Here is a 16,607-nt window from a genome sequence, read left to right as displayed (position 1 = left end):
TATGTCTACATGTTAGGGAAAGAAGGAGGTTAATATGAGTTCAGGGTTTCCCTGGCTGGTTGGCACTATGTGTCCCACTGCAGAACACAATCACATTCTGTCCCCGCAAACTCACCTTGAGAACTGCATTTGGTATTCCCAGAATGCAGTTAGCACTGGATGACCATGAGGGTTACCCACAGGTCAACCAATGGCATGTCTGCCTCTGAGCTCATTTGCAGATTGGTCCTTCTTAGAAAGATATGACTACTTTCATAAAGACGTTGGAGCTGATTGGGAGAGAGAAGAAAAAGAATAATGAGGACTGATTATTTTAATCTCCTTCCCATTTATTTTCTTTCTCTCTCTCCTTCTATCCCACTCTCCCCTTCTCTTTCCCACTTACATCTACAACCCCCTCAAGCCAGATCATCCAGTTCTTCTTGATTTTCATCTGTTTTGTCTCCTTCTCCCTAAATGAATGATTAGTCTCTAAGTACAGATCAAACCTAATGACACAAGGGTTGTGTATTTCACATCACAAGCCTGCATTGCTGGGTCCTAAAATGACAGCAAAGTCTGCCATGGTTATGGTGTAATGGAAAGAACACTACCTCAATCTTAGAAAGTGTTTGATAACTATTAATTTTTGTTTGACATTTGATATTTGCTGATGGGTTGAACACTGGTTAAGAATCATGAGAGCCAGGCTCTGTCAGCATTCTGCTACGAATTTGATGTATAACCTTTGACAGTCTCCCATCCTCTCTGGGTTTGCAATTTCCTGGCTTTCTAAAAAGGAATTGTACTTTCATGATTCTTGAAATGGGCCATCCAGACAGAGGAGTTCAGGATTGTATCAGAGGATGTACATAGCCAGAAGAGAAATACTTTTCTAGTGTTATCAATTTCACTTCAGGGTAAAACCCGAAAGGTTTGTTTCCTGTTGTTACATGAAACCAAAGATATATTAGATACTCCTGAAATGTCAAGTGTGCCCAAATTTCACACCGGCCACCAACAGCTTTGGGTCTTGACCACAGATTACTTCTTATTCATATTCACTTTCTTCTGCTTTTAAAAGTTCTTCAGTGGAGAACTCTGAGAAGTCCTCTCAGGTGGTAGGTACTCTCCCTTTAACTCCTGTTTCTTTTCCTAATCTTAAAGGTTATCTCCTTGAAAGATCTCCCCTGGGCCCTAGGCTTAAACTACCACTTACATGCAGATATCTCTCTCATTTAGATGTCTCTCCTGGGCTCCAAAAGCCTGTATATCCAGGTGTCTACTTGGGATTTCCTTCTGGGTATCTCAGACCCAACACGTCTAATGCAGGACTCATGAATTTCCCCCCAAACCTGGTACCCTTCCAATGTTCCATATCTGAGTAAATGCTACTACATCCATTAAGTTGTACAAGTTGGTAAGTTGTGTCATTCTTGACATCTGCTGCTGCCTTATTTCCTACAACCAATCTATCACCCAAACTTGTAATTATTGATTTCTAAATAGCTCTCAAATACACCTTCTCTCCATCTTCAAGCTACTCTCACCCCTTGTTTTAGCATCATTACTCCACATCCGATTGTGCCCTCTCTGTGAGTGAGACCCTGCATTTTCCTGCCTGTACCCACCTGTAACTGCTTCACTTCTGCCCTAGCCACACTGGCCTTCTCTTATTCCCTCTTATATCTTTTCTCACAGTACCCTGCCTATGTCTATTTTCACTTTCTCCTTGCTTCACTCAGTTAACTTCTACTCATCAGACCCAAGAACTTTTCTGACCTTGCTGACTAGTTCAAATCTCCTTTATTAGAACCACTTATTTCTCTTTTGTGGCACTTGCTGAAGACACATTTTTTTTTGTTTATTTGATTATTTGATTCATAGGGGCTTCCCTCCAAGGCTGAAATTCCATGAGGACCAGAATCATATCTGGCAGGCATTATGACTCCATAATTTTTAAAAAATATTTTATTTATTTATTTGACAGAGAGATAGAGAGTACAAGTAGGCAGAGCAGCAGGCAGAGGTAGAGGGAGAAGCAGGCTGTCCACTGAGCAGGAAGCCCGATATGGGACTCGATCTCAGGACCCTGGGATCATGACCTGAGCCAAAGGCAGCTGCTTAACCAAGTGAGCCACCCAGGCACCCCTTGCCAGTAGTTAATTTAACAGTAGACACTTTAATACATAAATATTTGGTGAATGAATGAAATAGTTATTCACTGGCAAAAGAATGGGAAGTATGGATAAATATCATCAATAACAATGAGTTGATACACATGGAAGAATTTTGGGATTCTAAACTGTTCAATTATTAAATTCTGTTTGGAGTGATTAGTTGAGATGTTATCTTTCAAACATCAAGTGTTGATTATTTGAAATATAATGTACAGATTTATAAAGACAAAAGGCAAAAAAGCATTTGGAGTCAAGCACTTAGATCTTTTAACAGAATTTCCAATTTTTTTTTAGGTTTTATTTATTTATTTGTCAGAGAGAGAGAAAGTGTGCGTACAAGCAGGGGGAGCATCAGGCAGAGGGAGAAGCAGGCTCCTCACTGAGCAAGAAGGCCGATATGAGACTCAATCCCAGGACTCTGGGATCATGACCTGAGCCAAAGGCAGACGCTTAGCAGACTGAGCCACCCAGGCATCCCAGAATTTCCAATCTTTTAATGGTTGCTATACCAGGGCATTTAAACAAAAGAGCAGTTTTTATACATATCCATAAACCAGACTCTTCATTTATTTTAACTAATAAAATTATTTTCCTGCACTTGCATGACTTTTGTCCTAACGAGACAAATATATTTTCAGAGTGTTCCCCACTTAAAACAAATCTCCTTAAGAATTAATGGCATGATACGGAAATGCCAACAGCAGAAATAACTTTAAAATGATCCTCCTTTTACTTGTAAGACTTAAAACTTCTGTTTAAGTGACAACATGAGTCACAACACTAAGTTTAAAAAGTAATCTCAATATACACAGATTTCCAAATAAATTTTCAATGGAAGGAGAAACCCTACAAGCTGTTTTTAATACGTGATTAATCTTTTCTTACTAGTCATTAATTTAGGCATACATATGCATAGAAACAAAACAGATTTTTTCAAGTACATGATACAAAATGATCAGTGATTATTTGAAAAACATTATTGAGTACTTACTCTGTTACAATGTTCTGTTGCATTTCACAGGAAAAATAAATCATGATGTTTTAAGATTATTTTTGCGCCACAGACTATCAGACTAAAGAGTAGATATTAAGCAAAAAAGACAATTATTTTTCTCCTCTAGCATGAAGTCTAGAGGTAGGCAATCTGTGTTCAGTGCGGTTATCAAGGACATGGGTTCCATTTCTCCATGATTGTTTTTGTCACTTCATGAGCTCACAATTGCATTCAAAGCAGGTGGTGGTATAGGGGTTAAGGATAGGCAAGGGTAAAACATGACCACTTTAGAGCGGACCCCCTGTTTTATCATGAAATTTACCATGTGCCCCAAAAATTCAAGGTAGGAGAAATAAAAAGGCGTTCACACCAGGACACATTGTGGACAAATGCAGACAAAAAGAAAATCTTAAAGCAGTCAGGGAGAAAAATACAGATTACCCACAAGGGAAAAACAGACTTATGGTATAGTTATCAAGAGCAACAATGGATGCCAGAAGGCAGTGGAACAATATTTTCAAAATGCAGAGAGAAAATAATTGACAGGCTAGCTTTCTACAGCCATTAAAACTATCTTCTATGAAGGCAAAATAAAAACATTTTCCAACAAACACAAAATGAAAGTTTACTATCACTCACTAGAGGAATTTCTACAGGATGTACTCCAGGATGAAGAAAACTCATCCCAGAAAGAAGGTCTCAGATCCAAAGCAGATAGCAAAGAAAATAATAAATACATGGGTATATCTAGACAAGCAGTTTAGTAAACAACAACAGTAATGTCTTAATTATAAGGTTAAAAAAATTATACACAACTAAAATGCTGGTAAAAACAGCATGTAAGTTGGGAGGAGATAATCAGGAATAAGGCATTCAAAGCTCTGTACTTTGTTCAGGAGGGTAAAACACTAATTTCAAAACTTACTAAATTACACACTTTACTAGTTACATACTTTATTAAATTACACATATACATATGTATGTTAAAATTATAGAACACTTTGTAAAATATTAAGAAACAAAGGTATAAGTTCCAAACTAATAAAGGGGAAAATAGATTAAGAAAAAAGCCAAAACACAAAACAACCCCCCCCCCAAAAGCCAAGAAAATGAAAAAAGAATATAGGGAAGGCAGAATAATAGAATGCATAAAATAAAACAGTAGAAATGAAATTCAAATAATTAAAATAATAATAAGGGTAAGTGAGCCAAACTTTTTATCAGATTAGATAGAATGCAAAATCTTGCTACATGTTGTTTACATGAGACACTGTAAGACAAGTTCACAGAAAAGTTACAAGTAAAAGTAAACAACATTACTAACGATAGACGTTTGTTACCTACTAAGGATGTAAAATTCTTTAGAAAAATGTAAGCAATTCTAAACTCACATACTTCTAATAAGATAGCTTCAAAAAACTTTAAGTAAAAGATGATAAAACAAGAAAAAGAAATTGCCAAATACACTGTGATGGAGGTAAACTTTAATAAATCTTTGCCAGAAATTGACAAGATAAAAATATCTGTATTAATAGGGACGATTTGACCATTACAATAAACAAACCAGGTCTAATAAATGTCTATAGATGTCTATATCCAATAAACTGGAGAATACACTTTCTGTTCCCGGGAACAGTTATAAAAATTGACTAGGTACTAGCTTATAAAGTAACTTTCAACAAGGTCAAAAAATCACTATCATGTAGAACACATTCTCTGACCACAATGAAATTAATAACAAAAAATAATCCCTAAATCCTGGAAATTTAAAAGTATAATTCTAAATTGTTCATGGGTCAAAAAAGAAAGCAAAATGAAATAAGAAAATTAGAACCAACAATAGCAATTCTATAGAAAATTCTGTGAGAAACAGCTAAAGTGGTAGATGGAGGAAGTGATAACCTTATAGTACTTATATTAATAAAAAAGGAAAAGTTGAGATTACAAAAAGAATAAAAAATAGAATAAAGGAAATAATAAAAAGAGCAAAGATTAATGAAATTAAACATTCAATAGAAAGGATCAATAATGAAAATGTGGATTCATTGAAGAGAAATGAATAAAATTGACAAACCCTTAGCAAACCGATGAAAAGAGAGGGCAGATGCAATTTTAAGAATGGAAAAGGAAATCGCAAATACAATAGTAATTACACAGGTAAAATATTACAAGCAATTTTTAAATAAATTTAAAAACAAGTAAACTTAAAGCAAATTTCTGAAAATACAAAGTTATAAAGCTGGCTTAAGAAATTTAAAATTATAGGGGCACCTGGGTGGTTCAGCTATTAAGCACCTGCCTTCAGCTCAGGTCATGATCCCAGGGTCCTAGGATCACCCCCTCATTGGGCTCCCTGCTCAGCAGGAAGCCTGCTTCTCCCTCTCCCACTCCCCCTGCTTGTGTTCCCTCTCTCGCTGTGTCTCTGTCAAATAAATAAATAAAATATATATTAAAAAAAGAAATTTAAAGTTGTAAATAAGTCTGATATTTAGTTTGTATGCAGTCATACAGCTATACTGTTTGGTTAGGGCCAGGGTCAGTTCTGATTATTAGTGTGACCATTATAATCGATTGTTCAATAATTTGGTTATCCCCCAAACTATAACCATTAACAAAAATTTTCCCACAAAGAAAACACCAGATCCATGCAGTTTTATAAGCAAGTTTACCAAGATTCAAGAAAGAGATCATTCTAATCTTAAATTTTTTAGGGCATACAAAAGGATGAACATCCCCTAACTGACTTTATGAGGCTAGTATAACTATACACAAAGCCAGACAAGAAAAAATCCACAATCCAACCTCACTCTTCATCATGGATGCAAAAATCTTCAACAAAATATAAGCAAATGTATCAAATTTTATATATATATATATGTGTGTGTGTATACATATACATATATACACACACACACACACACACACACATAATGACCAATTTAGTCTACTCCAGGAGATGATTGTTATACTATTAGAGTTTTATTAATGCAATTTACCCCATTAACAGATTAGAAGAGAAATATCATATGGTCATTTCAAAAGAGATAGAAAAACATTTTTAAAAAATTTCACAAGCCATTTATAATAAAAACAAACAAAAAACTTGTAGCCAAAAAGGAATAGAAAAGAACATCCTTAGTTTACCTAATAAAAGGTATCTGCAAAAACAACTCCAGCAAGTATACTACTCCATAGTAAAAAAGTTAAAAGCATTTCCTTTAAAAATAAAGCCAAAGACAAGGAGATAAACTATTATCATTCCCAATTCCTTTATCCTGCAGTTTTAGCCATTGCAGAGCATCAAGAAAAATAGCAAAGGGGTATAAGAATTGGAGAGGAAGAGACTAAATTGTCATTAGTTACAAATTAAATAACTATGTAAAAAACTCAAAGAATCTACCACAAATTATAATAAAAAAATTTATCAAGATTACTAGATATAGGATCAATAAATGAAAGTTAATTGCATTTCCATATACCAGCAAAAAGCAGCTATAAATTTTAATTTTAAAGGATACCTGTTACAATAGCACAAAATGTCTATTAATAAATCTAACAAAATATTTAAGAAAGTTCATGTAGAATATTTTATTTACTGAATCAAGAAAAAGGCAGACCCACTATCACTATTATTTATTCAACATTATTTTGAAGGTTATAGCAAGTGCAGTGAGATAAGGAAGGGAAATAATACTAAATTAATTTAGTAATTATTTAGTAATTAATTATTTAGTAATAATTTAGTAATTAATTAATTAATTAATTTAATACTAAATACTTCTTTGGTAAAGAAGAAATTAAATTATCTTTTTGCTGCTAATATAATTACATATTTATAACTCCCAAGACATGCTTTCAAAATGAGCCTACTAGAATTAACAAGATAATTGAGTAATGTAGCTAGAAACAAGATAAATATAATAGAGAGACACATATACATATACAAATATGCATACAAATGTGTGTGTGTGCATTGTTCTCTCTATGGTAGAAGCTCTCTTGATTCACGTCTGCACAAATGCAGGATTTACACAAGTTCTCAGTTTCATTTGTAGAACTTGCAGACTATCACCTATGGCAGGAAAAACACCCTCACCTTGTGAGATAAACATGTATTCCACTTCACCAGTTGAGCCCTATGCTTACTAATACCCAGTTGTGTATTCTCCTAAACTTTTTTTTAGGACAGGTGTACTGCTATTAAAACTAAGTAATTTAAATAAATATTACTGAATCCAACAAACAATAATGTGAAAAGAATGAATTGTTTTTATGAAAACTAAGTTGTCTGCTTTAGAAAGATTCAAGGGGTGCCTGGGTGGCACAGTCACCTAAGTGTCCAACTCAGTTTTGGCTCAGGTCCTGATCTCAGGGTCTTGAGTTCAAGTCCCACATCAGGTGCTGCACTCAGCATGGAGTCTCCTTAGTAATCTCTCTCCCTCTCCCTCTCCCTCCCCTGCCCCACCTTGTACTCTCTAATAAATAAATCTTTAAAAAAAACTTTAGAAAGAGCCAATAAAGGCAAGTTACAAACAATGCTGTTGTTTTGGGTGTGAAATTATAAAACAGGAGGGAGACGTTGTAAGATTCTGCATTTACATTTTACTGCAAGTATAGTTCTTGACCCATAGTAGAGAAATCTAAACTACAAATTGTATAGGATGCATTACATTTTTTTAAGAGATTTTATTTATTTATTTGAGAGAGAGAGAAAACACAAGCAGGGGAGGGGCAGAAGGAGAGGAAGAAGCCGACTTCTTGCTGGGCAGGGAGCCCAACCTGGGACTTGATCCCAGGACCCCGTGATCATGACCTGGGCCAAAAGCAGATGCTTATCAAACTGAGCCACCCAGGCATCCAATATAGGATGCATTATGAATGTGGCTTATGCAAGAAAAATATCATGATATTTGAAAGCAGTGGACCCCTACTTAAACAAAAGGACTTTGTCCTATATAACGATATGCATAAATGTGTGTGTATACATATATATATATGATATATGTTAAAATGTTTAAAATCCATATGCTGTATTTGTCAGGATAGGTTAGGTTATGCTGAAGTAAAACAAACAAACAAAAAACCCCAACCCCCCAAAACCCTTAAATCTCGGTGATTTAAAAACAGCAAAGGCCCTTCACCTGGATAGTACCCAGGACAACTATCTTCTACATTATGGTCCAGCATTCTAGCTACTTTGGTCTTTTGGTACTTCCATACCAACACATACTTCCATAACCACCAATACAGGGAAGATATTTGAAGAATCATACTCCAACTCCTTAATGTTCCCATGAAGAAATGAAAAATATCTCTTCGGCTCACATTTTCATTGTCCAGGATTAGTCACACAGCTCTATCTAATTTTAAAAGATAAGAAAGGATAATCTTTTTACATACTTAGAAGTAGAGAGGAGATGATTATTGAACGGTGATGTCTATCACACAATTATTTTCTAGGATTTCTCAATCTTGCCAACTTAAAAACAAAACACTGTGATGGTTTGTATTACTGATCAAAAATATTTGCTGCCCTTCCTTCTGGAATATTATTTCCATCCCACTGGCATTGTGACTTGAAGGGGCCTTTCCTGTAAAAGGATTCTGGGTCTCTGACATTTCAATATCAGACATGAGCATATATATGTTTTGCTTTGGCTCATGAATGTGAGGGTAGGGGATGTGGCACACTTCTTTGTAGAAGCTTTAAAAGCCAGGAGATGCTGTACCTTGACTTCCTTCCCTCTACTACAACTGCTGAGCAGTTACTCCATTAGCCTGGGTCCCAGAGATAAGATGGTGTGAAGCCAAACTGCCGTCAGCTTGTGACAGACATGCAGTTTGAGGAGACTGTCATCACAAGCCACTGAGACCTTCAGGTTGCCACTGCAGCATAATTTACCCTAACCCAACTAATATGCCCACCATCCTTATGGCACCCCTAAGAATGCTGATAGGAGTAGCCAGACAGAAATAAAAATGGAAAGACATATATTCCATTTGTAATAGTGGTAAAAGTACTTAATACTTAAGGCTAAATTTGACAAGACAGGTTTAAGACATATGAAGAAAATTATAAAATATTATTGAAGGATAGATAGCATGTGAATCTTCCCCAAATTGATGTATTAAATTTTATGTAATCCCAATCATAATCCTAATGGTTTCTTTTTAATTTGGTAAAAGCATTTTGAAGTTCATGTGGAATAACAGAATTGACCTATGTTGTTGCTGCCAAGATTCAATGGGCTAAAATATGTAAAGTGCTTAGGACAGTATTTGGCACAGACAGGCATAATAAGTGTTAGCTACTTTTGTTGTTTGGAAAACTAGATCATTAGCATGAAGAATCTCAAAATGTCTCTTAGTGTAAATAGGATTTTAATATAGCCTCTGGAGGAAAATAAAATTAGACTCCTCTCTTAATCCATATGGAAAAATAAATTCCATATGAATTAAAAACAAAGTATGAAAAATAGTATTTTAGAATAAAATTCAAGAATAAATCTGCACACTAGGAGTTAGGGAAATATTTTCAACTGCAACAGCCAGGAAGTTGTAAAGGACAAGAAACGTTTATTAAAAAATGTATGGGGCACCTGGGTGGTATAGGCTGTTAAGCATCTGACTCTTGGTTTTGGCTCAGGTCCTGATCTCAGTGTCACAGGATCGAGCCCTCATTGCGCTCCAAGCTCAGCAGGGAGTCTGCTTGAGATTCTCTCTCTTCCTCTCTCTTGGCCCCTCCCACTCATGCTTGCACACATACCCTCTCTCTCACAAATAAATAAATTAATCTTAAAAAAAAAGTATAGCTGGAATATACCAAACCAAAAGAAAAATACTACAGCAGATTATGAAAAATATTTGAGATGCATAAGACAAAGGTTAACAATTATAGTATATGAGCACCTACAAATTTATAGGAGGAAGATGAAAAACTCCATAGAAAAATGAGCAAAGGATGTGTGAATAGGCATTTCCAGGAACGCAAATCTAAACAATAAATAAATATGAAAAGCTACTTTATCTTACCAGCAATCAGGAAGAATCACATGAAGTAACAATAAGCCATCACTTCTCACTCGTCAGATTAAAAAAAAAATTAATTGTTGATAGAAATGTGCATTTACACATTCTGAATCACTTTTTACATCTATTTAAGAAAAGGATGTCTCAGAACAATCCTTTAATAAGTATAGTGGTAAAGGAAGAAATTATTTTGTATTGTAATTAGTCATACACAAACTATGCTATTTTGTAATTTCAGGTTCTCATGGAATGTATTTTGACAAGACTTTGACTTCTGTTGCTCTTTGTATCTTCACACTGTAGGTCCCTCTGAGCTCCAAAGAATTTTGCAATTACTTAAGGTCACCGGACAGTGTTTTTATTGTTTTTGTTTTTGTTTTAATTTTTAATTCCAGTTAGTTAACATACAGTGTTATATTCACCTTAGGTTTACGATCTAGTAATTCAACACTTCTATATACCACCCTGTGCTCATCATGACAAGTGTACTCCCATAACCTAGTTAACCCACCCCTCCCTCCTCCATCCCCTGGACTGTGTTTTTGTTTTTTTTACACTTTATTACCTTTTTGGATCTATGACTTTCATGATTCTTCATTAGTTTCTCACAGGTACTTTCCTACTTAACTCCTGACTCTTCCCCCACTGCTTTCTGAAATCTCTCAGCAGGGTGCTAGGGCCAAGGCAGTCTTAATACTTATTGTAGGAAACAAGTCAGACCCACTGCTAGCTGTGCCCTGGGCTAATTTCACCCAGGTTCAACCACCAAGACCTTTGAAACATGCAGCCATTGTTCATTGAGTCTACGAATGTGGTGATGATGTGTTGAATGGATTAAGGAACAGGTGAGCCAGGAGAGGCAGGCAGGCCAGCTGAAAGGCTATTACAATGTTCCTAATGAAAGATGAGATCTACCAAAGGATACAATCAGCTCCAACAAAGATAGTGAATAGAGTTTACATGTTTTACAAGTCTAACAAGGAGAGGCATATGTGAAACCAAGAAGGGCAACAATGTGTTATAGATGCTGTGATAGGATTTCTGTACTATATATGCAATAGGGCACAAATCTCGTCTCCCTGGAAGGGGAAAAGCAGGACTGTAGAGGAAGCCAGGGAAGGCTTCATTAGAGGAATGATGCCTGCCCTGAGACACTGCTACTAGAGCCTTCCAGGAAAACAGGGAGGACAGGAGTAAAACTACAGGGACGTGAAATTCACAACATTTTCAAAGAATTCCAAGGGATTTAATATGAGCAGAGTAAAGGATTTAAGAATGAGATGAAGTTGGCAATCAGATCACAAAAGGCCTGCTTGCTATTCCAAAGAATCTGAAATTAACACTGTAGGGTGGGCAACAAGAAGCTATTGAAGAGCTTTAAGTAATAGATTTGAATTTTAGGGGCCAAAACATCTTTGGTAGCACTATGGAAGATGGTTTGGAATAAGGCAGGGAGCTCTTCCTAATGACCCAGGTGTCAGGCAATTATTCTGTTGACCATGATACCCTATTTGTCAGGCAATTTCACTGAAGTATTTGAGAAGTAATACTCTTCTTTCTTGCTGATGTAAAAACACCTAACTAGAACAATAAACAAGCAGGTCTTCTTTTTTTCTTCTATACTCTATTGCACAAACTTAGCTGTACATTCTAATTTAATAGATGGAGTGAGGCTGACTAGCCTTTGGCATCAATCCCTGATACTAAAATAGTGAGAAAACAACAAAACAGGGAACATAATATCTATCCATAAATCCAATTGTATGGTTAGGGTTACAGAGCACTTAAGAGTTATGATTTCCCTGGCAAAGTACCAAAAAAACATACCTTTGAAAATTATTCGGAACAGCCACTTGGCATCCTACCATGCTGACAGAATGAAAAATGTCAAGTAAATAGCCTACGTGTAATTCACCATTCTTGAAGGAGTAAAGGAAGGATGTTTTCTAAGGCTGCAGAATGACATATTTCATTTAAAAAAAAAAAAAAAACATGGTCATGAAAAAAGCCAAGAGAAAACTTCCCAACTCACTTAGAAAACACAGTCAATCTATTTTTTTTTTTTTTTTAAGAAACAAATATATTCTGTCATATAAAAGGACATCTCCAAGCCACACCATTCCCAGTGGTTCTTTCTGCTCTGGATTTCATTCTTTTTGCCCTTTGGTGTTTTCTAATTTTCTACAATGAGCATGTATTGCTCCCATAAGGAAAAACAAACAAACAAGCAAACAAACAAAAAACCCTCAAATAGACCAACCATACAATCAGAATGACTCAGGCTGTCTTTCTTAGCTTTTAGATTCTAAATCAGCTTTCTGATTCTGAAAAAGATTAGTGTAGGCTGCTTTTGAGGTAACCTCCTAGTATGCTTTGAACATAGGTAAACTTTCTCTCCTCCAGTTTTTAACTGTCTTCAAGGAACAAAATTTTGAATTTTCAAAAATACAAAAGCTTCCCCTCAATTACTCATGCCAGTGGAGAAGATTGACCCTAGTATCCAAAAACAGCATCTGAATCGAAAATATCCAGTGTACATGTATATTATACTTGGCTCTATATGCAACTATATGATGTTTTTCACAGATCTGCCTTCCAAAGTAAATTTTTCTTTAGCTAGTATTAACGTGACTCTATGCTTCTACATGTGGGCTGCTGATAAATGAAGGGTAATAGAAATGGGGCTCAAATTTAAATTCTGTTGCATATAATCTAAAATTGTATGCTCTACAGATGAATAAATAAAGACTCTTTATGATGAAAGTATAAACCACTTTTTCAAAAGCACAGACCTGAAATGGGGCTACAAAAGCAGGGAAAATGGAATGCTAACCTCTGCTGTGTCTGATGCAATGCAGATGTAAAATAGTAAAACAAAACACCTGGATTCAAGAGTCTACTTTAGCACTTATTCTCAAAACCCAGCTTTTCATATTCAGAGGACACTCTTTTAAAAGCAACTCCATCTGAAATCATAGTCAGCAAGTATTTCAAGAGAAATATGAAACACTCATCTCTTAGGGTTAAAGAAAAGGGTCTGTCAAATAAACTGGGTGTGAAAGTATTTCTCCATCCCTTAACACTTATGAAGGGACTTGCAAAGACAGATGTGTAAATATGATTTATCTGAAATTAAGCACATTGAGCCTTCCCCAACACTACAAGAATTTAGATCATTTAAAGAAGGGTTCGGTGTACTATTTATAATTTATATATTCTTTTCAGGTCCTCTGAGACATAGTAACTTTCTTATTAGTTGAGATTTGTACCACCTCTTCACAAAAATTCCCCTGCAACCTCATAGGGGAACATAGTATCTGAAACTTACACAGCCATACAATAGGTACCTTAGAGAATATGTTTTACAAACTTTTTACACTAATTAATTCTCCCTTCCATCTTTCTAAAAAAATGGAGCTCTCATCTTTTTATACCAAATTCTTGAGGGAAAACCATTGTCACCAACCCTTGCCGCCTGACCCTCTCCAAATCCCCCCATCCTGCTTTCAGAGCTCAAAAGAATCCATCTGGCTAAGAACTGTCAGAGACCAGGAAGAAAAAAGACCAAGCAGGACTGGCCAGAATTTGTAGCTGGGAGGGGGAGAGGAAGGCGGGGGACATCACACACACACACACACACACACACACACACACACACACACACACACACACACATCTGTGGCTCTTACTGCTAGTGGATGTCAGAATTGTAGACTTTTTGGTAAGGTGCCAGTTTTTGTTGAGTCTAGCCCTGAGGGAAAGGGGATAATTGGAACCAGATAAGGATTTAGGGCCTTAGCTTACAGTACTGAGCTTTAAGGTTGGGCTCCAGGCCCAGGAAGATGCTCCTGGAAAGTTCTTCAAATAAGTTTTCTTGGATCACCCATGTCTACCTCAACATATTTCCCAACCATATGAGCCAGCCTAGTCTTGCCTATTAGCCACAACTATCCATTTATCTGCTCTTTCCCACATTTTTCATTCAATAAACATTTACTGGCTCTTTCTGTGTGCCAGATACAGATACAATAATATGTAAGGCATAGCCCCTGAGTGCAGAAGCTTGTTGAAAAGAAATAGATGTGGAAATAGATCAACACAACTAAGTGCTAAAGGTTATGGTAGTGTACAGGTCACATCAAGTGCATAAAGGAGAAGACCTTGACTTCTCTACTCTTGGTACTCCTCTGGTACCATTAAATGCTCATCACTTGAACCTGCTACTCACTGGTCTTCCTTTCAGAAAGCCCGCCACTAAGTCCCCTGGATCATTCAACTAGACTTCCCTAGTTTATTGCAACTAGATTTCCCAGTACTTTTTTAATTTGCCACAAGTTCTCTTCCCACATCTTAGCCCTAACTAAGAAAGCTAGGTTTCTCATAAACGATGCTACTTTCCTCAAAAGCCTGTCCAGTGGTGTCTACTCTTTCGCCCAAAGTAGTACAAATCTTCAATTTCCCTAATTTACAGAGCAAGAAAAATGTCAACACAACTTCTTGCTCCCCACTTTACTGCTTGATCATTTATCACTCAACTACCTCTTCTTCGAAATGCATGCATTGGTGGGGTACCTAGGCGGCCCAATCAGTTAAGCATCTGCCTTTGGCTCAGGTCATGATCTCAGGGTCCTGGAATCAGACCCCACACTGGGTTCCCTCTCCCTCATTCCCCTGCTCAGGCTCTCTCTCTCAATAAATAAGTAAAATCTTTTAAAACAATGAAATGCATACATTTGCTTTACCCCACCCTTTCTTTACTTTTGAAGGGATGAAGACTCAACCAATGCCACGGGCATTTTTCAACTCAGCATGCTTTTACACCAGCCTGAGCTGTTACCTGGCTGTCTTCATTCACCTGCTCTCACCCTACATTCTAGATGGGTTTCTTCTGCTATGTTCAACAACATGCATTCAACAAATATTTTTGCCAGAAGAGCTTAAGAGTAAAGTCAAGGCAGACAACAAAAAGTAAAGTAAAATAGAGTACTTGTTGGGCTACAACGCACATGAGCTTGCTTCCTACGTAAAATGTGGATGATAGTAGTACCTACCTCACAGAGTAATTGAAGATTAAGTGAAATGAAGTATGTCAAGAACTAAGAATAGGGCTTGACATATAGCAGATGTTAACATTTACTAATAGTCTATTCTCCATAGAGCCTAAGCAAACATATTAAATCATTCTAAACCATTCTAGTATCCAATCTAACTTAATTCTTTAAACTACTTTAGCACACTCAACACTGACTTGTATTAGTTAATGCTGTAATAAACCTTTTTAGAAGGATATAAACATAGGTGTGTGTATATGGCTCAAAAGATGGCAATTTTTCTCCTTGCTTTTCTACTGAAATTACCTTCACATCAGTCACTAAAGATCTATTTTCGAGACTTTATGAACTTTTTTTTTTTTTAAAAGATTTTATTGATTTATTTGACAGACAGAGAACACAAGTAGGCAGAGAGGCAGGCAGAGAGAGAGGAGCAGGCTCCCCACTGAGCAGAGAGCCCGATGTGGGGCTCGATCCCAGGACCCCGGGATCATGACCTGAGCCGAAGGCAGAGGCTTTAACCTACTGAGCCGCCCAGGCGCCCCGAGACTTTATGAACTTTTTAAAGCTATTTTAAAACTACTTTCTAACCTCTCTTTTGAACTACTTTTCAACCCCTCAACACTCTCTTCCCCTTTGGATTTTTTGATGGCACTTTGATTTTCTTTCTACCTCTCTAACCATCTCTTTTTTGTCTCCACAGCAGGATCTCCTTCTAATGGTTGCCTCATGAATTCTAGTATTTCTTAAGGTCTATCACTACTTTTCACTGCTTCTCAAAGTCTCTGCAATGTGCTGTGATACCTTTCTACCCTCTCTTTTGTGGACTACTGCAATACTCTAAATGGTATCCTGGTTCCTAGTTTCTCCCACTTCCAGTATATTCCTCATGCTGCCACCAGAATTTTTTTTAATGTCAAATGTTTGTGAAAAGACCTCCATTACTGCCTATTTTCTCAAAAAAAAAAAAAAAAAAAGAAAGAAAGAAAGAAAGAAAAAAAAAGAAAAGAAAAGAAAAAAGAAAGAAAGAAAGAAAAAGAAAAAGCCCCAAACTTCAGACACCATACAGGCCCTTTATTTTACCCCACCAATCCCTCCAATCTCATTTCATCTTGTTCCCCTACTCCCCCAGAACTCCAAACACATGGAAAACTTCATTGTCCATATTACAACATGCCGTTTGGCAAATCTCTGCCTTTCCACATTTCCTCTTCCTCAAAAGCCTATTTTCCCTGTTCCCAACCACTTCCTGATCCAACTTCCTTTCTCTATTAAGCATTTACCACATTTATTTACCATGTTTATTCCCTAAGGAAAATAAAAGCATCTCAAGTATAGGGAAATGGCTTTTTCTTCTCTTTAGCTCCAGAATCA

This window comes from Martes martes (assembly GCF_963455335.1).
Source record: "Martes martes genome assembly, chromosome: 3".
In the NCBI taxonomy this organism is placed as follows: Eukaryota; Metazoa; Chordata; class Mammalia; order Carnivora; family Mustelidae; genus Martes; species Martes martes.
Note: the sequence above shows the minus strand (reverse complement) of the source record.